This window comes from Cupressus sempervirens, chromosome 11, assembly GCF_028749045.1.
Source record: "Cupressus sempervirens isolate cs-2001-9-10 chromosome 11, ASM2874904v1, whole genome shotgun sequence".
Taxonomy (NCBI): Eukaryota; Viridiplantae; Streptophyta; class Pinopsida; order Cupressales; family Cupressaceae; genus Cupressus; species Cupressus sempervirens.
Genome location: NC_143128.1, coordinates 278,856,536 through 278,880,229, shown reverse-complemented (window position 1 = coordinate 278,880,229; position 23,694 = coordinate 278,856,536).

Here is a 23,694-nt window from a genome sequence, read left to right as displayed (position 1 = left end):
AGTCACATCCATGGCTCTTTGAAAAGTGGCACCAACATTAATCAATCCAAATGGCATTCTTACATATATATAAGTTTTCTAGGGAGTTGGAAATGATGTTTTAAACTACTCTTCTTCTTCTACTAGGAGCTAGTTATACCCTAAGAATCCATCCATCATAGACATGAGTTCAGACCCAATTACTTGTTGAAACATAGCTTCCATGTTTGGCAACCCATAATTATCTTTTAAGGAGGCAAGGTTGAAATTTTTAAAATCCACACATAGTTTGATATCTTCATTATTTTTTCTAATAGGTATCACATTTGAGACCCAAGTGGAATGTCTAATAAGTTTAATTATACATCCATCCCTTAACTTCATTAATTCCTCTTGCATTTTGGGGGCTAGGGTGGGATTGATTGGTCTTAGTTTTTGCCTAAAAGGCTTTACATTGTTCTTTAGTGGTATGAAATGTTGAAAGAGATCTTCTCTATAAGCTTTTAGGTCATCATATGACCATGCAAAAATAGGTCTATATTTTTTGATTAGGTCAATCAAAGGCTTTCTAATTTTTGTTAAAAATTTATGACCAATATAAAGTTTCTTAGGGGCCTCATTAGTACTCAAATTTATCTCATCTAGTTCTTGAGGTTCACAATCTTTAGCCCAAGGCCTTATCCTATCTTTTTTATTAAAAATGTTCTCCAAAATAACTAAACCTTTAGCTATCTTATTAGTTTTCAATTGTATGACCTCTTGACCAAAGATTGTTTCCTTCCCATCTATGGTTTCAACCAAATCACTACAATCCAACTCTTGACCATGGCATTTATCTTCATTCAACAAGAAATTCGCATTGTCCTTGTCATCTTCAAAAACTTGTCAATGTTCAACATTATCAGGTCTTAAGGGTCTATTCTAGACCTCAATATGTGAGATTCCTAAAAATGATACCTCCTGTGGCTTAATTGCTACATTAGCTAATAAGTTAGCATTCTTATTTTGAGTCCTATCTCTCTAAAAATTACCAAATATATCAAAGAATTATATTTGATCCCAAACAACATTTCTATACTATTTCAACCTCTTATTTTTAGATTCATATGTCCCCTTTATCTATGACATGACCAATTCAAAATCACCTATGACATACAACTTCTTAATTCCATGGTGGGATGCAATCTTCAATTCTAATAGCAGGGCTTCCTATTTAGCTAAATTGGTGGTGCATGAAAAGTTTAGGGTGAAAGAATACCTAAAAGTATTCTTTTTAGGAAAAAAAAAACTACCCCTACTCTTGCACCTTGTTTAGAACTAGCCCCATCAAAGAACATGGTCCACAATATCGGTGAATCAGTACAACACTCAACTTAATGTTAGATCTTAGTAGGAAACTTCTCAAATTCTTGGATAATTAATTTTTCCTTGAATGCATCCACAAAAATGTCTAAAAACCAAGTAGCATCTTTATCAATTTCTTCTCCCAAAATATGACTAACCCTTGGCTCTCTGTTTACCTTCACAACCTTATCTCCTATGTGAAAGATGGCAAAAGTTAGGTCACATTGTAGGCTACCTCCTATAGCAGCACCCCATTTTCTAGAGAGTAACATCCCATCATGTGGAGGAATATCAACTACAAGGATTGACATGGTCAACCCTACCTCAAGGTATGTAGCTAACTTAAATGGTAAAGCATTTATAGTACCTATGACTAGAACTTTTCTAGCATCCATCCCCCTACATCTATCTTGCTTAGTCTCTACTTTCAACCCTAAGGCTTCCATTACTTTGAATAGTATAATTATGTTAGAAGCTCCTAAATCTATTATGCAATTCTTTAGGGTTTTTCCTCTTATAATCAGACAAAGAAAAAATGGCTCATTGTCTACTATATATGCTACTAATGAATCATCCAAGAACATTTGGAGAATCTAAGATATAATACCACTATCCTCTACTACCAATGGGGTTTTCTCAATAACATTTTTTCCTATGTTGTTGTTATTATCTCCTATCCCTCCTAACTATGACAAGGCTTTTCTCTTATGTTCTTCAATTCTAAACAATTCAGATAAGGGCATTTTTATAGTAATTTGTGATAACATGGATAAAATGTCAATAGGATCAGATATAGTGCATTTTACAATCATGCCTGGAGTAAAAGCCTTTTAAAGAGTAGGTTCTATCATCTTTTTAGTAGTATAAGATCCTGATCCCTTTTCTTGCACAATTGCTTTTTCTATTTCATATATTTGGAATTGAACTTTCTTCTTGGGTTCCAATTTCATGGTTTTGATTTCTTTGGTCTTAACTATCTCTACATTAGCCATCTCCTCTTCATCCTTCATTTTATGTGTAATATCTTTAATAAATATCCTAGAAGGCTTCCCAACATCATTATTAACTATTTGGTTTCTCAAATTGTAATTACTATGTACTTGGGAGATCATCTTTGTAGTGATTCTATCAATTTCAACTTTGGAAGGTATTCTCAAGTTCACATGACCAACTTCAAAAGATGTAGCACATACTTGATCTTCATCATACCCCTCATTGTCTAAAAACACTTGTTGATGATGTAAATGATAAGTAATTTTCTTATCTTCAAAATCACTTTCTATTTTTTCCAAATCAGAATCCACAGAGTCATGGCACATGCTCACCATATTACAACTTACATTATTGTGGCTTTTTTCTTCTTCATCCTCTTCATTTTGTGCACTATGGTCTGAACCGAATGACTGAGCAAAAACATAATACTTTGAAGAATGAGGTGACTAACAAATGATACACCATGACACATCATCATTCATATTAATAGAACTCCTCTATAGAGGATCTGGTGTACTCTTATCTTTTATATTCTAGTTTTGGCTGGGGATTGGCTTACCATCCTTCCATTGAGTGGTATAAGGATAGTTCTACATTTTGGGTTGTCTATTGAAATTTTTGTTATTCACTAGGGATTTCTCACCAACATTTGGCTTGTATGTATTGAAAGTAGTTGGGTTCATCTTTTTCAACAAGTCTAGTACTCAGCCTATTGTGGGTTTGTTAGTTTTCTTTCCAGTAGGGGTTTTATCATCATCCCTTTTTTTGTTAGTCTTGGGATTGAATGACTCTAGATCATCTCTCCTACCCAGCTTGCTAGATGATTTCCTATTTTTTTCAATATTCCCTACAATCTTATAAGCATCCCTCAAAGTTTTGGGATCTTTATCCCTTGACTAGTAAGCCATCTTGCTATCAAAAGCATTAAAATAAGTTGTAAGACAAACATCCTCATTTATGATCATAACCTTGAATAATTTGTAGATACCCTTTTCGAATCTTACATTGAAATAAAATGTGGATTCATGAGGGTTTTGCTTGATTTTATTGAAGTCATTCAACATAAATCCAACGCTAGTATTATCTCTATATTATTCTTTGAACAAACTTTCCAAATCACTGCATGAACCAATTTTGTCATCAGGTAGTCTTCTAAACCAATCCCATGCATCTTCAGTCAAGGAATGAACAAATAAATTCATCACCATGTCCTCATGTTTTACCTCAAGGTCATTTAACATGTCCATGAAAACTCTTAAATGCTCCTCACCAGTAACAACATTATTTCCATAGAACTTGACAACTTTATCTCTCAAATCAAAGGATATAGGGTGTGGGGCACCAAGAATATCGACAAATGACATTTTTCTGTATCTATCCATGTAGATAGATTTATTCTAAAAAATAGAAATATTTGAGGTGCTTTCCATATTTTCTTGGTTAAGATCAACACTATAAGATTGTCAAGGTTGGACAAAAGGAACTTTAGTACTAATAGTGGATGATAAGGCAGGGGTGGCTTGGGATGTTCCTTGACTTGAAATTAATGGACCACAAGCTAGTATAGGAGTTGCATCTGGGATAGAAAAATTTGGCCATGAAGCCAATTCATAATTAGACTTTATGAACTAGATTATCCTCCTAGTTTTTGCGGCTTGGGCTTCATTCTCAACTCTTTCAAGTTCTTTTGTGAGATCTTCTTTCTCCTTCCTAGCCTTTTCCTAGTCTAGGTCCAACTTAGACATGGGAGGGTTTATGGATTTTCTTGGTAGAGCTTGGGGTTCATTTATTTGGATTCCTATAGATTTTCCTTTCCCTTTATTAGTATATTTCAAAATAGGTTCTGTAGGGTCAACTTGAATGGGCTTGTAGGCTGGGACTTGAGTAATTCTTGAACCTTAGTTCTCAAACTGTCTACATCACCGGAGACATCAACATGAAGATTTTAAGTTATTTCTTCTAACTTCTTGTTCTATTCTTTTAAGTAAGCCATCCTTCTAATTAGATTATCTCTTTCCACAATGGCATCTAAGGTGGCTTGCTTCTTTTCCTTTTCTAGATGAATGTGCTTCACTTCTTCCTTTGGAACCCAATTCTTCAAAAATTTGGATTGTAATTCTTTAGGATCTATAGAAGTGGCTTCTAAATCAGTAGGTTCATCCAAGTCTATAATATTAGGTTCCATGTATGAGGTCATGCTGGGATTAAAAGGATCTCCAAATGAACTCTTGAGTCCAAACCTATGATTCATTTCAGCTATCAAATTTAGTCTAGAGGATCTATTACTAATTGGTGACATATCCTTGTCCTAATATGTTCTTTCATCTAGTAATGGGGCAATAGATATTCCTCCTAAGAGTCTTGTGGTTTCTAATTTAGAACTAAGTGAGGAAGACTCTCTTCCTACCACTAGCTAGTATTGAGAATTAACTAATACACTACCTCTTGGTTTCCAAGTGGGGTTTGGGTCTATCTTTTTTGTGATCAAATTCTTCCTACCACCCCAAGATAAGTCAGTATACATTGGTATATCAAGATTATCTCTTATGTAAGCTCTTGTGTTTTTTCATTTATCATCCATACTCACTATTTATAAAATTAGCACTAGCTTTAAAAAGCTTGACTAAGTCACCACCCTATTCTAAGGAAAATACAATAAAATAACTCTTGCCTTTAAGGAAAGGACAAGAGATGATATTCCATATACAAATACACAATAGAACCAATCAAGGTAAACTTTAAGAAAGCCACCTCCAAAAAAAGATATAAAATATTGGTGAATTTTTCATTATTTTGAAAAAAAAAAATTATTTCTATTGGCGAATCTCTCAATTTTTTTATTCTAAATATGATTAATATTGGCGATTATTTTTTAATCATAAATTTATTTTGTATAAAATATTTATGAATCTCAATAATAATAGGAAGTTCATTAATCACCATGGAATATTACAAATCAAAATTGAACATTTTTTTTACCTTGTGGCTTATTATGAGAATTGTTATATATACTTTAAATCCATAGTGAAAAATAAATATTGGTGATATATCCCTAAAGTAACTAATAATTATGATAATTATTGGTTAGTTCAAATTAATTTCTCTAATAATATATTATATTTAGGTAACTCAAATCTATTCATGTAACAAATATTGTGGCGAATATTTGAGTTTAAATTTTTTAATAAAATAAATTATTGAGCGATTTTAAATATTCTAGAACTAAACTTTATATAACTATGGTGATTTAGGTTGTATCAAATCTTATATTATTAGTCAATTACTAGCCAAAAAATTTTAAAATTAGCCAATTTACGAATATTAGCCACTAAATTATACCCTAGAACCAATCACACAAATCATAAGATTGTAACTCTTCTTTGTAGGATAAGACATTTACAAAGGGTGTACATGTTAGTGTGCATATATCTAGCTTTCCTTTTCTACAAAATTATCAAGGCTTGTCAAAATACCTAACAAATACATACACAAAATGACCAAAACACCATTGTACTTCTCATAGATAGATTACATAATCCATAGTAGAGTCACCATTTTGTTGGTGTTTAAAAAGTACTGAACAACAAAGGCTCAATACCAAATAATAACACTCACATAATCTAAGGGTTAGCTATTTCCTATTAATAATCATGTGTTTAAACCATTTGGAACTAACTTCAACAAAATCACAATTGACTTTCTACTCTTTAGGCTCTGTAGAACCAAGGTTGGTATACCTAAGGGATGACTCAGAAGAAATGATGTAGTATGAGAATTTTATTAGTTTCATTCTAATTCTCATCTTTTATCTCTGACATATGGGTAGTTTAATGATTTCTTCACACTTTCAGATAATATACACTCCTTACAAATAGATTAGGTCACAATTCTTCTTAGTTTTGTAAGAACTTCCAACAACAATAGCTAACTAAAGCAAAAATGTTTTATGCAAACAAGTGTTGACCATCTTTGAGACTCTTCGAAATAGTGAAATAAAATTGATTTTAACTATAGACTTGATGCTTATTCATGATCTACCTATCTATAGATTGAATAAATTGGATCAGTGTCTATCCCATTGGGATTTAGAGTCTACTACAATTGCTAGATCTAATTTGTTGCATTACAACAAATACTATCGACAATTCTTATTGGAATTCATTCTTATATACATCCTTTCTATTAACATGGAAATCCCATCAAACTCATTAAAAGCTTTAGTTAATTCATTTAATTAATATCAATAATGAATTGACATATAATCTAAATGAATTGCATTCAATTGGATGAGCTTTACTTCGCACAAAATCAAAATAACTAGGTAACAAAAAAAGAGATAGAATTCACCAAGAAAAGATATGGGGATAGCTATATTTTGTATTGATTTTTCTTAAAAATTGTATACAATTACAATAAAACTTAGAATGACTCTAAAAAGATACAAGTATCACATGATATCAATGTATTCTCAAAAAATTCGTAGAGAAGATACATCATGAAGTTTTCTCAATAACTGGACTAGAACATACTTAGTGTAATACTGAAATTGCATCATAAATTAGACCATCCTCTAACCTTAGAATCTCACTTATATAATGTGAGATACAACAAGATTTAGGCATAGAGAACTAACCAATGTCCTTTACAAGAGATATTTACATACATTTCAGAGAAAAAGACAAAATTCTAAGTAACAGAAAGACTTATACATCAAAATATTCTATTGGTAGGTCCCCCTTCTATTACATCCTTTTGTGTTGTTGATCTCTTGATTGGCCACTATTAATCTTCATCTATTTCTTCATTATCAATTTTGGTTTCCTCTAACTATTCACCAGAAGCAATATTTTCCATCCACTTGTCATAAAGTGTATAATTTGGCCAAACAAAATGCAGAATATCTTTTTTCTTCTTGGTAACATACTCAACTTCATTGTCAATATCAAAAAATTCTTGTTTCAAAGAATCAAAGAATATCTGGGCTTTCACCATTTCTTCTATTGTGGTGGCCCACCATGCATGTCCTATTTCATTGATGATTTTATTCATTCTTAGACAAAAAAAATCATCTAATTCCTTATCCCATTCATCTTTGTTTTTTAATTTATTCTTCTTATCTATAACACAAGGGAATAAACCAAATTTTTGGCTCTTGTACTTGCTGAAGTAGCCCACTATTCTTCTCTATAGATGAATTCTTTTAGTTTCAAATTTTGGAAGGTTGATAACAATATCATATGCTTTTTCAATTTGATCATGTGAAAATTCTATCATAGAGTAACACAAAAATGTCATTTCTTTCCTTCTTTTTACTCATTTATTCACAATAGGCTTCAGACCCTCATCATGGGCTTTCAATTCATCCCATATATTTATTGTCTTTGTAACCTAATAATAAAATAGTTGCCATTCATCCTATTTTTAACTTCTTTATTATAGGCTTCCAAAACACTCTCATACTTACTCTGTAGTTGAAACATTGTTTACACTTCTTTCTCTATAGTGGCCAAAACAAACTGAGAGGTTTCTACACCCATATGGCTTGCATGTACATGGGATGTCTCTTCTACTCTTCTCACAATGATATTTCCCATTAATCCTAAGTCATCTTGCTGTGATGTCAAAATTAGTTATGTGGATGTCACAATTATGACTCTGATGTTGGTATTGTGATGACGTTAGGGAAAATTGCAAAAAAAAAAAATGCAAATCACCACAAATTAGATCACTATCGCAAAATGTCATCGCTATTCAACCCCAAATGTTATAGTAATTAGGGCAGTGAATGAAGAGGTGTGGGATATGTTTAATTTCTCTCTAGAATAATGCACAATAGTTAGCTAATTGACACCCTCTCTTTTGAAGATTATCAATGTTGAGAATTACCCCATGGAGGGTCATCCTTTAGAATAAATTTATGTTTGGTAGGATCAATGGGTGCTATGTTGTTTAGACTAGAGCCTAATTAGTCCCCAAGTGGGAGATTATTAGTTTGTGGTGACTAATCAAGGAGGTACTATACATAATAATTTTTTGGGGTTTAAAAAAAGTTTGGAATGTGGTTGATGTTGTGGCTGACATATGGTTGATATATGGCCGACATGTTGTAACCCTAAAAGTGAAGAAAAATACTCATATAAAAGGGCTAAGGGTTAGGTATCTTTCATTATGTGTGATGCAAAAATTGCTTCCTACGGCAGTATTGAGCTATAAGAAATTATAGATTGTAGTTAGGTTGGAATCACTAGATCATAATAATATTATACTTTCTATTTGGTGGATGTAGCCCAAGGTTTGGGTGAATCACATTAAATCTTGGTATTTTGTGTCCTTTTCTGTTTGATCTATTATTTTTTGATATTGTTTTATATTTTCATGTAATTTTTATTTTTGTCTGAGGTTAATCCTAACAAGTGGTATCAAAGATAGGTTGTTGTTGTTGTTTTCGAGTTATCCTCTGTAGGAAAGTCTCATGGTTAAGTGGGAATCTCATGATTGAGTGGGAGTCTCACGGTTGAGTGGGAGAAATGATAGATGAGGGTAAGCTAAAGGCTAACAAGTTTAATGGGAAAATTTTATAGTTATGGAAAATGCAAATGGAAGACTATCTTTATTAGTAGGATTTATGGAAGCCGTTGGATTGAAAATTCAAGAAATAGGGAACTATAACAGATGAGGACTGTGAGATTTTAGACAAAAAGGAACTTGGAAGAATTTGGTTATGCCTCACACCATCAGTGACATTTAACATTACAAAAGAAAAGATGATAGAAGAAACGATGCAAACCCTAGCAAAATTTTATGGAAAACCCTCTACTTCAAATAAGCTATTTCTCATGAAGTGTTTATTTAATATTAAGATGACAGAAGATGGATCTATTGCAAATCATTTAAATAAGTTTAATACGATTACTAGTCAGTTATCTTCTTTGGGTATTAATTTTGATGAAGAAATTAGGGCTCTCTTGATTTTGTGTTCTTTGGCTAAAAGCTAGAATGGCTTGGTAATCGCTATAAGTAATTCTATTTCTAGATCTAATACCTTAAAATTTGATGATGTGATTGGTCTTATTTTGAGTGAGGAATGTTCTAGCAAAACCTTAGTTGGATGTATATTAGGAAGTGCTTTGAACCCACAAAGCAGAGGTAGAATGACTGAGAGAGGAAACAATTTTAGCAATCATGGGAAATCAAGAGGAAAATCAAAAGGGAATATGTTTCAATTAAGAGGACCAAACATTTGCTAGTATTGTGTGAAACCAGGACATAAGAAGACAGATTTTTGGACTTGAAATAAAAGTGAAGGAGAAAATAAAGATGGAGATAAGGAGGCAAATGTGGCAAGTAACAAATCCAAAGAGGATGCTTTACTTTTGTCTTTAGAAAGTGTTGATGATTCATGGGTTTTAGATTTTAGGGTTTCATGTCATGCTACACCCCATAGAGGTTATTTTATTGGTTATGTCCAAGGGGATTTTGGGCTTATTTATTTGGGGAATAATGAATGCTATCAGATTCTTGGAAAGGGAAAATTTAAGATTAAGTTGCAGAATGAAAATCATTGGCTACTACATGAGGTAAGACATGTTCCAAGTTTGAGTAGGAATTTAATTTTACTAGGGAAACTCTATGATAAAGATTGTATATTTACTTCTAATCATAAAAATTGGAAGGTTTCAAAAGGTTTCCTTGTAGTAGAAAAAGATGTGAAAGTAGGCACCTTATATCTTTGTATAGGTCATATTTTTCCCTCTACTTTGATTGTTTCAGAGAAAAAGAATGTTGAGGAACAATTGCTACAATTGAGCAGGAAGAACAAACAATTGCTGTAGATTTAGATATAGTGTTATGGCCTAATAGACTTGGGAACAAGAGTGAGAAAGGTATGAAAGTACTTCATTCAAAGCAAGCATTGTCGAGTCTCAAATGTGGTAATATGCATTTTTTTCAAAGTTGTATGTATGGGGGAAAAAAAAAGTAGAGTGAGTTTTGTGAAGAGTGGGAAGGAAAAGAAAAGTGAGAGATTAGAGCTTGTGCATATAGATGTATGGGGAATAGCTCAGGTATCTTGCCTTGGTGGCTCTCATTATTATATTACATTTATTGATGATGCAACTAGAAAAATATGAGTTTATTTCCTTAGACAGAAATTTGATGTCTTTAGAACTTTTAAGAAATGGAAATGCTTGATTGAAAATGAGATTGGTAAGAAATTAAAATGTCTCAGATCTGATAATGGTGGTGAGTATTTCAGTCATGAATTTTAAGATTATTTCTTGACTAATTGTATTCATAGACAAAAAATTGTTCAAAGGACTCCACACAAAAATGGATTGGTTGAATGCATGAAGAGGACTATAACGGAGTGTGCAAGGAGCATGAGTTTGCATGCTAGGTTGCCCTTAAACATGTGGCTAGAGGAAATGAATACTATTGTATATCTAATTAATAGAGGTGCCTCTACTTCTTTGGGTTGTGGTAATCTAGAATAATCATGGACTGGTAAGAAAGTGAGTTATTCTTTTCTCAAAACCTTTGGTTGTCAAGCATTTTCTCATATAAATTTTGAAAATAGAACCAAGCTAGAAGATAAGTCAAAGAAATGTGTATTTTTTTGATATGGCATTGATGAATTTTTTTATAGGCTTTGGAATTTTAAAAATAATAAAATTGTAAGAAGCAATGATGTCATATTCAATGAGAAAGTGTTGTACAAAGATTTGTTATAGGAACATGAGAAGAAAGACGATGATTATGTAGTGTTGGATGATACTCTAAAAGTTGATGTTCCAACAATTCCTTATGATCTTCAACAACCGTAACAAAAAATACCACACACCCTAGTGAATGTTAGATGATCAACAAGGCTAAGTAGACCTCCAAAAAGATTTTCTCCCTCTTTGTATTCTATTTTACTTAGTGATGTTGCTGAGCCAAAATGCTATGATGAAGTTATGTAGGTGGATACTAAGATTCAATGGGAGTCTACAATTGTAGATGAAATGGACTCCTTGCTGAAAAATAAGACTTGGGATTTATGAAAGTTGCCTACAGGTAAAAGGGCCTTATAGAATAAATGGGTTTACAAGTTGAAAGAAGAGGATGGAGGTAAGAAAATATTTAAAGCCAAGTTAGTTGTAAAAGAATATGCATAGAAAAAAGGCATTGATTTTGATGATATTTTCTCTCCTATTGTGAAATTGATTTCTATCTATACTTTTTAAAGTATTGTGGATACTAAAGATTTTTATTTGGAGAAACTTGATGTTAAAACAACCTTTCTTCATGGTGATTTGGATGAAGAGATATATATGACACAATCATAGGGATTTGAGGTCAAAGGTAATGGGAACTTAGTGTGCATATTAAAGAAAAATTTATATGGCTTAAAGCTAGTGCCTCGACAATGGTATCTTAAATTTGACAGTTTTATGCATGAGCATGGATATAGTAGGTGTCATTTCGATCATTGTGTTTATTTTAGGAGGTTGGATGATGAAAGCTACATTAATTTATGTTTATATGTTGATGATATGATTGTAGCTGGGTCTAACATGGATCACATTAAGGGGTTGAAATGATATTTAGCACATTCATTTTATATGAAAGATTTGTGGGCAAAAAAACAAATCCTTTGTATGAAGATTTGAAAAGATAGAAAGAATAGGAAATTAACATTATCTTAGGCTAATTATATTGAGAAGGTGTTGTAACATTTCTCTATGGAGAATGCTATAGCTATCAGCACACCTTTACATAGTCATTTGATGTTGACTAAGGAGATGTGTCCAAAGACACAAGAAGAGGAGGATAAGATTTCCAAGGTACCTTATGATTTAGCCATAGGAAGTTTGATGTATGTTATGGTATGTACAAGGATAGATATAGATATTTCACATGCAATGGGATTTTTTAGTAGCTATATGAGTCATCTAGGAACAGAGCATTGGACTATAGTCAAATAGATTCTTAAATATTTGAGAGGAACATCCAGTGAGTGTTTACACTTTGGGGGCTCTACTAATAATTAACATAGATACATTGACTTAGATTTGGAAAGGGATATTGATTCCAAGTAGAGTACAATAGGTTATGTATTTATTGCTAGTGGGGTAGTAGTGAGCTAGGTTTCTAAGCTATAGAAGGTGAACACTTTATCAACTATAGAGGTAGAGTATATTGTTGCTACAGAGGCAACAAAGAAGATGATATGGCTTTAGTTCTTCCTAGAAGAATTGGGACACCCTTAAAGGGATAATCACATATTTATAGATAGTTATAGTGCCATTCATCTTGCAAATAATTTTTCTCTACATTTAAAGAAAAAACACATACAATTACAGTACCATTTCACTTGGTCAGTTTTGGATAATGGACAGTTAAAGCTAGAAAAAATAGATACAAATGACAATTGAGAAGATATTTTTACAAAGGTAGTAACAAGGGAGAGGTTAAACTGGTCTTTTAGACTGAATAGAATAAAAGAATAGTAGAGTCCAAGGTGGTTTTGATCGACTTGGAGCCCCATGTGGTAGCACTATTGCTATAGGATCAGTCTCCAAATGGGAGATTATTGTTTAGACTGGAGTCTAATCAATCCCCAAGGGGGTAATTATTAGTTTGTGGTGACTAATCAAGGAAGTGTTGTACATACTTGATAATTCTTTGGGGTACAAAAAATGTACTTTTGGGTTGTGGCTGATGTTGTGCCCAATGCATGGTCAACATATGGATGACATGTTGTAATCCTAAAAGTAGAAAAAAATTCTTATATAAAATGGTTTAGGGTTATGTATCTTTCATTATGTGTGATGCAAAAATTTCCTTCTTTGGTGATATTGAGTTGTAAGTGATTATTAATTGTAATAAGGTGGTAATCAATGGATCATAATAATATTGGAATTGTTGTTTGGTGGACATAGCCCAAGGTTTGGGTGAACCACATTAAATCTTGGTGTCTTATATTCTCTTTTGTGTGATTTATTATTTTTTGATCTTTTTTTATATTTGTGTGTAATTGTTATTTTTTTCTAAGGTCAATCCTAACATGCTAGACCTTCCTTCAATTCTTAGAGCCACATCCCCCCCCCCCCTGATAACAAAGGTAAGAAAATTTCACTATGAAGTCTCATAAGGAGGTAAGTCTCCATGCCAAAGAATCACAAACATGGCTGAAAGGGATGCGATAACTCTAGAGCAATTTCTACAGCTCCATAGTGAGCCTTGTCCTTGAATTCTCCTTATTATAAACTCTTTTCCATTTCCTATTAGGGGTTATATAGCTTAAAATCAAAGTACCATAATATCTAGTACAAGCCTCTCTCAAGGGATGGAATTTGGAGTGCATGAGAGGTTTATCTTGTATCCATTGGTCTTCCCATAAATCAATGTGATTTTCATTCCCAACCACCTAGTGAGTACCCATCTTCAAACTTTTATGGGTATGCACCACATTGTTTTAAATCTTTGAACTTTGGATATATTGGAACAAGTCCCCTTTAAGATACTTTGCTTTCAAAATATTGCACCAATTATGTAAAGGATTTATCAATCTCCATCCAAACTTAGTCAGGAGGGCCTTATTCAGATGTTCAATCCTTCTAAATTTCAATACCTCTAGGGCCCTATGCCGACACACTTTTCCCCAACTCACCAAACTCATTCTTGTCTTATCTTCTAATCTAGAGAACAATAAATTTATTTGGATTTTTTCAAGAGTATCCCTTTATCTTCCTGGGAGTTCAAAAATAGAGAGGAAGTACACTAGAATACCCTACAAAGAAGCTGAGAGAAGTAGGAGTTCCTCACACTACTTAGGATTTTTCCTTTCTAGCCTACAAGCTTCCTCTTAAAGAGATTAATTGGACCATTCTAGTATTGTGTGGATACTTCCCTAATAGTGAGTGGGGGGCAAGATGGGTATTTGAAAGACTTGCCTCCTAGCATTCTAGGATTCAAGTCACTTTTTTCCTCAAACTAGTGTCTGTGTTGAAAAACTAAAAAAAATAAAATTTCAATAATGTATGCATTGTCCTGAAACCTCCTCATAGTGATTCAAAATTACTTTTCACTCTCTAGCTTCATGGACTAAAGATATGAAAAATAAGAAGGTGTTGTCAATAAATTGATGGATAACCTATGGGGGACATAAAGATGCAATATTATTGCCTTTTATTCTACCACAATTAGCTAGGTTCATTAAATTTCTTCTCATAAAATATTCCATAATGATGAATAGGTAAGAGAATAGGGGGTCATCATGTCGCAGACCTTGAGAGGAGTCAAAGAATCTACCTAGGGACCCATTGAATAGAACCAAAAACTTGGTAGTATTAATAGCAACCCTGATAATCTTAATGAAATTCTCATTGAATCCTAACTTGATGAAAATATCAAAAAGAAATTCCCTCTTTCCTTTATCATAAGCCTTGGATATATCAAGTTTTAGGGCCATACCTAGATTCCTACTCCTCTCCATTGAGTGAATTATCTTAGGTGTGGCTATGATTGCATCCAAAATTTATAGCCTTGTGAAAAAACCATTTATGTGTGGGCTTTTGAACTTATCAAGTAGGGCTTGATGAGGTTAACCATAACCTTGGTGAGGAAATTGTAAATAATATTGCCAAGACTTATGGGTCTAAATTCTTCAAGATGTCTCAGGTCATCCATCTTAGGTATTAACACTATAAATGTATGGTTAAGTTTTTTTGGTGTTTGAAAACTACTAAACAACAAAGGCTCAATACCAAATAATAAACATCACATAATCTAAGGGTTAGCTATTTCTTATCAATAATTATGTGTGTAAACCATTTGGAACCAACTTCAACAAAACTACAATTGGCTTTCTACTCTTTAGGCTCTACAGAACCAAGGTGGGTATACCTAAGGGATGACTCAGATGAGAATTTCTTTACTTTCATTCTGATTGTCATCTTTCATCTCTAACATATGGGTAGTTTATCAATTTCTTCACATGTTCAGATGATATATACCCCTTACCAACTGATTAGGTCACAGTTCTTCTTGGATTTGCAAGAACTTCTAGCAATAACAGCTAACTAAAGCTAAAATATTTATGCAAACAAGTTTTGACCATCTTTGAGACTCTTCAAAATAGTGAAATAAAATTGATTTTAATTGTAGACTTAATTCTTATTCATGATATACCTATCTGCAGACTGAATAAATTGGATTAGTGCCTATCCCATTAGGATTCATAGTCTACTGCAATTTCTAGATCTGATTTGTTGCATTACAACAAATACTATCAGCAATTCTTACTAGAATTCATTCTTACATACATCCTTTCTATTACCATGGAAATCCCATCAAAGTCATTAAAGCCTTTAGTTAATTCATTGAATTAATAGCAATAATGAATTGACATACAATCTAAATGAATTGCAATCAATTAGATGAGCTTTACTTCACACAATATCAATTTTACTAGGTAACAACAAAGGAGACAAAATTCACCAAGAATAGCTATGGGGACAGCTATATTTTGTACTGATTTTCCTTGAAAATTGTATACAATTGTAGTACAACTCATAATGACTCTAAAAAGACACAAGTGTCACATGATATCAATGCATTCTCAGAAAATTTGCAAAGAAGATATATCATGAAGTTTTCTCAATAACTGGATGAAACCATACTTTATGTAATACTAAAATTGCATTAGAAATCAAACCATTCTCTAACCTTGGAATCTCACTTATATAATGTGAGACACAATAATATTCATGCATAGAGAATTGATAGGTTTCGTTTACAAAAGATATTCACAAAAATATATTTATAGGCTTTGAAAACACTATCATACTTACTCTGCAGTTCAAACATTTTTTCTTCTTCTTTCTTTGCAGTGGCCAAAAAAAACTAAGAGGTTCCTATGATCTAGGGATGCAAGCAGATATGACTTGCATTCTACTTGACATGTTGGTAGTCAATTCAATGAGATTTTTCCATGTGTACTTTTCCATCATTGCTGGCACTTCAAACTAGACCTACTGATTTCTGAGGACACATGTCATTGTGTTGCTTCCTCTCTATACATAAAGCACGAGCATGTTCTCATAGCAGAAAAGTGATGATCGTTGATTCTATTTTGATCAAATGATGGATTTTTAATGCATCACTTAAGAGTAATATGGTGGGCCCCCTCTTCATCTACTTTACTTGCTATGTCACTATACATAACACTCGAGAAACTCATGATAGTGATAAAGTGATGGCCATAGATCTGAGCTTGGTATGAGGGCAAGGAAACTGCATGACATGCATAGATTGTGGTGGTTACCCTAGTCACAATGTTGCATAGATTAAATAGTGCACATCTTTTCATAGGAAGGTAACACCTATCGTTGATCTGATCTTGATCCAATGATCAAAATCCTTCATCTAATTTTTGAATAGGGCATGGGTCCAAGTTACTAATGACATGAGGATATCCTATATAGCTGGTACATAAATCAATATTTTAATCCTAGTAACACTACCATGAAACTTAGCTCCCACCATATAGCCTACTTTTTGGCTAGGTGCTATGTCACTAATGGTGAAGATCATTCATTTTCTAATTGTGACATAGGGACCTTAGGTGTTCTTAGAATGTTTGGTGCATACATGTATCCAACTAGATGCTACTGTGTCCCAAAGTTTGCGTGACTCACATCTGATAAAGCATATATCTAGGACCCACCTTTTGAGCTGTTGCTACATTATCATTTTTTGTCAAGGTGTTATGTTGCTAATGATGAAGATAATTCATTTTTTGATCATGACATAGCGATTTCTGGTGTCTTGTTAAAATTTGGTGCCGGAAAGATAGATACCTATGAAATCATGATTATCCTAATTAGTTCTTCTGAAAGAACAATAAAATCACACGTCCACCATGCCACTTGGAAGTTTTCATGGTCACCAGGAAAATTAAAAGCTACCATCATTTGTATTTTTTGCTAAGGTGCCATGTCACTACCGATAAGGCACAAAGTTTTTTTGATAGTGACATAACAACCCATTAGAAAAAATAGATTTTGTCGACACCTTTTTCACTTCATTATTGATGGTTCATTTTCTATCTCTAACAACTCTAATTAGAAAAACATGACTGAACACTTCTGAAGCAATGCACTTTTTGATTGCCACACCTCCACTTCATGACACCACCACTCAATTTTGTGGTAGTTGCTATGTTACATAGGGTAAAACACTTGCATCTTTTGATACTAATGATGTCACTATCGTAGATCTTATAAGGATCAAATAGTATGCAACAAAAGGGAAAAGGGTTAGTTAAGGACATGAAATATTTGAACTACTCATGGAATATCTACATTTTAAAAGGTTTTTCTCCTGAATGAGTTCAAAAATAATGAGACCTAGGGTTTGACAATGGCTTTCAAAAGTTATCAAATTTGCAAGACAAAAAACCAGAAACCCTAGTCTCCAACAATGGACTTAATTCTAATTTTTTGCGTATTGATTGGGGAAAATTTTATTCTACAAAAATCAGATCAATAGTGGCTCTATCTAGGGATAATAGACTACCCAAGTCTATACAAGAATTTATAATCTATGGGTCAGCAAGCCATATACTTGACTTTAAAAATGACAACTTCTTCAGAGGGCATAGGAATAAAGAAACAAAAATAGGTAACAACATTGTACAAAGACATTTATAGGGATTTACAAAATATACAAAAGTATAAGGGAACAAGAAACCCTAGAGCTACTATTCATGGAAAACCAAATACTTTAGGAAAAGTATCTCTTCAAGAATTGTCCATGAATTGATAGTTCAAGAATATTCTCTAAAAAATCCTTGAGCATATAAAAGTCTTCTCCCCATGTATTTTCAATTGAATAGGGACCTAACCAAATAGGATCAAACTTACGATGTTTTCCTTTATCCTCAACTCTGGCATTCCACATTAAGACTAAATCTCCATCTCCAAACTTTTTGTTGACTGTCCTTTTATCATATAATGTCTTCACTTGTAGTTGTAGCTTTTGGTTCCTAAGAGATGCTTCTCTCCTGTCATCTGCTAGTCCTACAAGCTCATCTATCCTTTCTTGCATATCATCAATGATATCCTTGCCATATATTTTAATGTAGCTATACAAGCTCATTAAGTTATTCTATGGCATCCTTGCATCAATTCCATATACAATATCAAATGGGGCTACACCAATGGCTTTCTTCATAGTCACCCTATAAGCACATTGCATTATCTGTTAGAATTTTTTGAGGAAAGCTAAATCTAGAAATAATGTTATTTAGCAAAAAAATTATTGACAATTTTACTAGTTGCATTTCTTGTAGGGACTGCCTCTACCCACTTTGTAAAATAATCAATAGCAACTAAAATCCAAGAATAACCAGTGCTACATTTAGGACATATCTCACCTATGAAAGCCACACCCCATTGCTGAAAAGGTGCTTGAACCTCAACTAGTTTTAGTGGAGTATTATTTGAAAATTTCAATTTTCCAGCAAACCTTTGACAAGCATCACATTTCCTAACCATGATTTGAGCATCCTTAAAAGGGGATGGCCACCAAAATCTAGCTCTCATTACCTTGTGTGTAGTAGTCTTGGCCATATAATGTCACCCACACACTCTAGCATGAATTTCATTCAAGATTTCTTTGCCCTTTTCTTGATCAACACATTTTAGTAAAACTCCCTCAAAATTTCTCCACCACAAACTACCTTTGACAATTATGTACCTGACAGCTTTTAATTTAGTGCTTCTCTTCTCATTTTCAGTCAAGTGGGATGGGGCTTCCATGTGTTGTAGATAATGAATAACATTAGTATACCACTCACAGTGATCTATGTTGCATATATTAGATCTAAGATCATCTGTTACCATATTTATCTGATTAGCATCCAAATTAGATTGAGCCATAAGTTTAGCTAAACCTTGACCTCTTACCAATTTTTTTTATCTATATTTCATTGTTAAATTCTTGTATGTTGTTAATCCACCTAAATCTTCCACCTAAATCTTCTACCTAATACTTATTGTTGAGAAGAAATGTCCTTTATAACAGCACTAGATACAAATATAATGATAGTAGGACCTATCAAGTAGCATCTTAAAGCCTTAATAGCCTTTACCAGGGCATATGTTTATTTTTCATTTATCTCATACTTTAATTTAGTAGGCTCTAGTGACTTACTAAAAAATGCAATGGGTTGTTCATATCCTTCCTCATTCTTTTGTAAGAAAACTGCCACTACAGTATAGAAAGATGCAAAAGAGAATATGTGCATTGGCTTTGTATAGTCTGGGGTCCTCAAAATTGGAGCATTGTTTATGGAAATTTTAATATCGTAAAATGCTGGTGAAGGTTCACCATTCCAACTTATAGTGACTCCTTTCTTGAGAATTTTTGAGGTAGGTTTGCTAATCTCCACAAAGTTAGTAACAAACATTCTTAGAAAGTTAACTTGTCCAAAGAAAGATTGTATTCCTTTCACATTCTTTGGCTTTGGAACCTTATCAATGGCTACTACTCTCTTAGGGTCTATCTTCACTCTATCCTTTGATACTATATGCCCCAATAGCTTGCCTTCAGTTACCCAAGTGCACATTTCTTAGGGTTTAATGACACTCCATGTTCCAATGCTTTAATGAAAATCTTTTCCAAATGCCTATAGTGGTCTCTAGCCTTTTTGGAATAAGTTGTGAAGTCATCTTGGTACAAAAACATAAACTTGTTTATGTACTCATGGAAAGCCACATCCATGGCTCTTTGAAAAGTGCCACCAACATTAATCAATCCAAATGGCATTCTTACATATACATAAGTTCCCTAGGGAGTTGTAAATGTTTTTTTAAACTATTCTTCTTCTTTCACCAGGAGCTATTTATACCCTAAGAATCCATCCATGATAGACATGAGTTTAGACCCAGTTACTTGTTGTAACATAGCTTCCATGTTTGGCAACCTATAATTATCCTTTAAGGAGGCAATGTTCAAATTTCTAAAATCCACACATAGTTTGATATCTCCATTTTTTTTTCTAATAGGTACCAGATTTGAGACCCAAGTGGAATGTTTAATAGGTTTAATTATCCCTCCATCCCTTAACTTCATCAATTCCTTTTTCATTTTTGGGGCTAGGGTGTGATTGACTAGTCTCAACTTTTTCCTAAAAGACTTTACATTGACATGTTGAAAGAGATTTTCTCTATAAGCTTTTAGGTCATCATATGACCATGCAAAAACATGTCTATATTTTTTGAGTAGGTCAATCAAAGGCTTTCTAATTTTAGCTGACAAATTCTAACCAATATATAATTTCTTAGGGGCCTCATTAGTACCTAGATTTATCTCATCTAGTTCTTGAGGTTTACAATCTTTAGCCCCAAGCCTTACCCTATATTTGTTATCAAACATGTTCTCCAAAATAACCAAACCTTTAGGTACCTTAATAGTTTTCAATTGTATGACCTCTTGACCAAATATTTCTTCCTTCCCATCTATGGTTTCAACCAAATCACTACAATCCAACTCTTGACCATGGTATTTATCTTCATTCAACAAGAAATTCACAATGTCTTTGCCATCTTCAAAAACTTGTCAATGTTCAACATTATTAGGTATTGAGGATCTATTATGGACCTCAATCTGTGAGATTCTTATAAATGATGCCTCTTGTGACTTAATTGCTACATTGGCTCATAAGTCATCCATATTATTATGAGTCCTATCTCTCCATGAAATACCAAATGCATCAGAGAACCCAATCTGATCACAAACAACATTTCTATATTGTTTCAACCTCTTATTTTTGGATGCATATGTCCCATTTATCTATGAGATGACCAATTCAAAATCACCTATGACATGAAAATTCTTAATTCCATGGTGGGATGCAACCTTCAATCCTAATAGTAGGGCTTCATATTAGGGCGAAAGAATATCTAAAAGTATTCTTTTCAGGAAAAAAAAAACTACCCTTGCCCCTGCACCTTCTTCAAAAATAGCCCCATCAAAGAACATGGTCCACAATACTGGTGAATCTACACAACACTCAACTTCATGTTTGATCTTAGTAGGAAACTTCTCAACTTCTTCGATAATTATTTCTGCTCTTAATGCACTCACAATGGTTTCTAAAAAGCAAGCAACATCTTTATCAATTTCTTCCCCCAAAATATGACTAACCCTTAGATCTCTATTTACCTTCACAGGCTTATCTCCTATGTGAAAGGTGGCATTGGTTAGGTCACATTGTAGGCTACCTCCCATAGTAGCACTCCATTATCTAGAGAGTAACATCCCATAATGTGGAGTAATATCAACTACAAGGATTGACATGGTCAACTCTACCTCAGGGTATGCAGCTAACTTAAATGGTAAAGCATTTATAGTACCTATGACTAGAACTTCTATAGCATCCATGCCCCCTACATCTACCTTTCTTATTGTCTACTTTCAACCCTAAGGCTTCCATTATTTTGAATGGCATAATGGTCTTAGAATCTCATGAATCTATCATGCAATTCTTTAGGGTTTTTCCTTTTATAATTAGACTAAGAAAAAATGGGTCAATGTCTTCTATATATGCTACTAATGAATCGTCCAAGAACATTTTGGGAATCTTAGACATAATACCACTATCTTCTACTACCAATGGTGTTTTCTGAATAACATTTTGTCCTATGTTGTTGTTATTATCTCCTATCCCTCCTAACCATGACAAGGCTTTTCTCTTATGTTCTTTAATTGTAAACAATTCAAATAAGGGCACTTTCATAGTAATTTTATGATAACATGGATATCATGTCAATAGGATCAAATATAATGGGTTTTACAATCATACCTAGAGTAAGAGCTTTTTGAATAGTAGGTTTTATCATTTGTTTAGTAGTATCAGATCCTGATCCCTTTTCTTGCACAATTGCTTTTGTTGTTTCATTTATTTCAAATTGAACTTTCTTCTTGGGTTCCCATTTCTTGGTTTTGATTTCTTTGGTCTTAGTTTTCTTTGCATTAGCCATCTTTTCTTCATCCTTCATTTTATTTGTAATATCTTTAATAACTATCCTAGAAGGCTTCCCAACATCATTGTTAACTATGTGATTTCTGAAATTGTAATTACAATGTACTTGGGAGATCAGCAATGTAGTGATCCTATCAATTTCCTCTTTGGTAGGCATTCTCAAGTTCACATGACCAACTTCAAAAGATGTAGCACATACCTAATTTTCATAATACCCTTCATTGTCTAAAAACACTTCTTGATGATGTAATTGATAAGTAAGTTTCTTATCTTCAAGATAACTTTCTATTTCTTCCAAATCAGAATCCACATAGTCATTGCACATGCTCACCATATTACAACTTACGTCATCATGTCTTTTTTCTTCTTCATCCTATTCATTTTGTGCACTATGGTCTGAAGTAGATGATTGAGCAATAGCACAATACTTAAAACAATGAGGTGACTGAAAAATGATACACCATGGCACATCATCATTCATATTAATAGAACTCCTCTATAGAGGATCTTGTGTACTCTTATCTTTTATATTATGGTTTTGGCTAAGGATTGGCTTACCATCCTTCATTTGAGTGGTATAAGGATATTTATACATTCTGGGTTGTCTATTGAAATTGGTTTTATTCACTGGGGCTTTCTCACCAAAATTTGGCTTGTATGTATTGAAAGTAGTTGGGTTCATCCTTTTTAACAAGTCCAATACCTGGCCTATTGTGGGTTCTTCAGTTTTCTTTCTAGTAGGGTTTTTATCAGCATCCCTTTTGTTGTTAGTCTTGGGATTGAATAACTTTGGATCATCTCTCCTTCCCAGCTTGCCAAATGCTTTCCTATTTTTTTCAATATTCACTACAACCTTATAAGAATTCCTCAAAGATTTGGGATTTTTATCCCTTAACTAGTAAGACATCTTGCTGTCAAAAGCATTAAAATAAGTTGTAAGAAAAACATCCTCATTTAGCATCATAACCTAGAATAATTTATACATACCCTTTTGGAATCTTACATTGAAATCAAATGTGGATTCATTAGGGTTTTTCTTGATGTTATTGAAATCGTTCAACATAAATGCAACACTAGTATTATCTCCATATTGTTCTTTGAACAAGCTTTCCAAATCACTCCATGAACCAATGTTGTTAGTAGGTAGTCTTCTGAACCAATCCTATGCATCTTCAGTCAAGGAATGAAAAAAAAAATCATCACCATGTCCTCATGTTCAACCTCAAAGTCATTTAACATGTCTATTAAAACTCTTAAATGCTCGCACAAGTAACAACATTATTCCCAAAGAACTTGACAACTTTATCTCTCAAATCAAAAGATATAGGGTGTGGGGAACTAGGAGT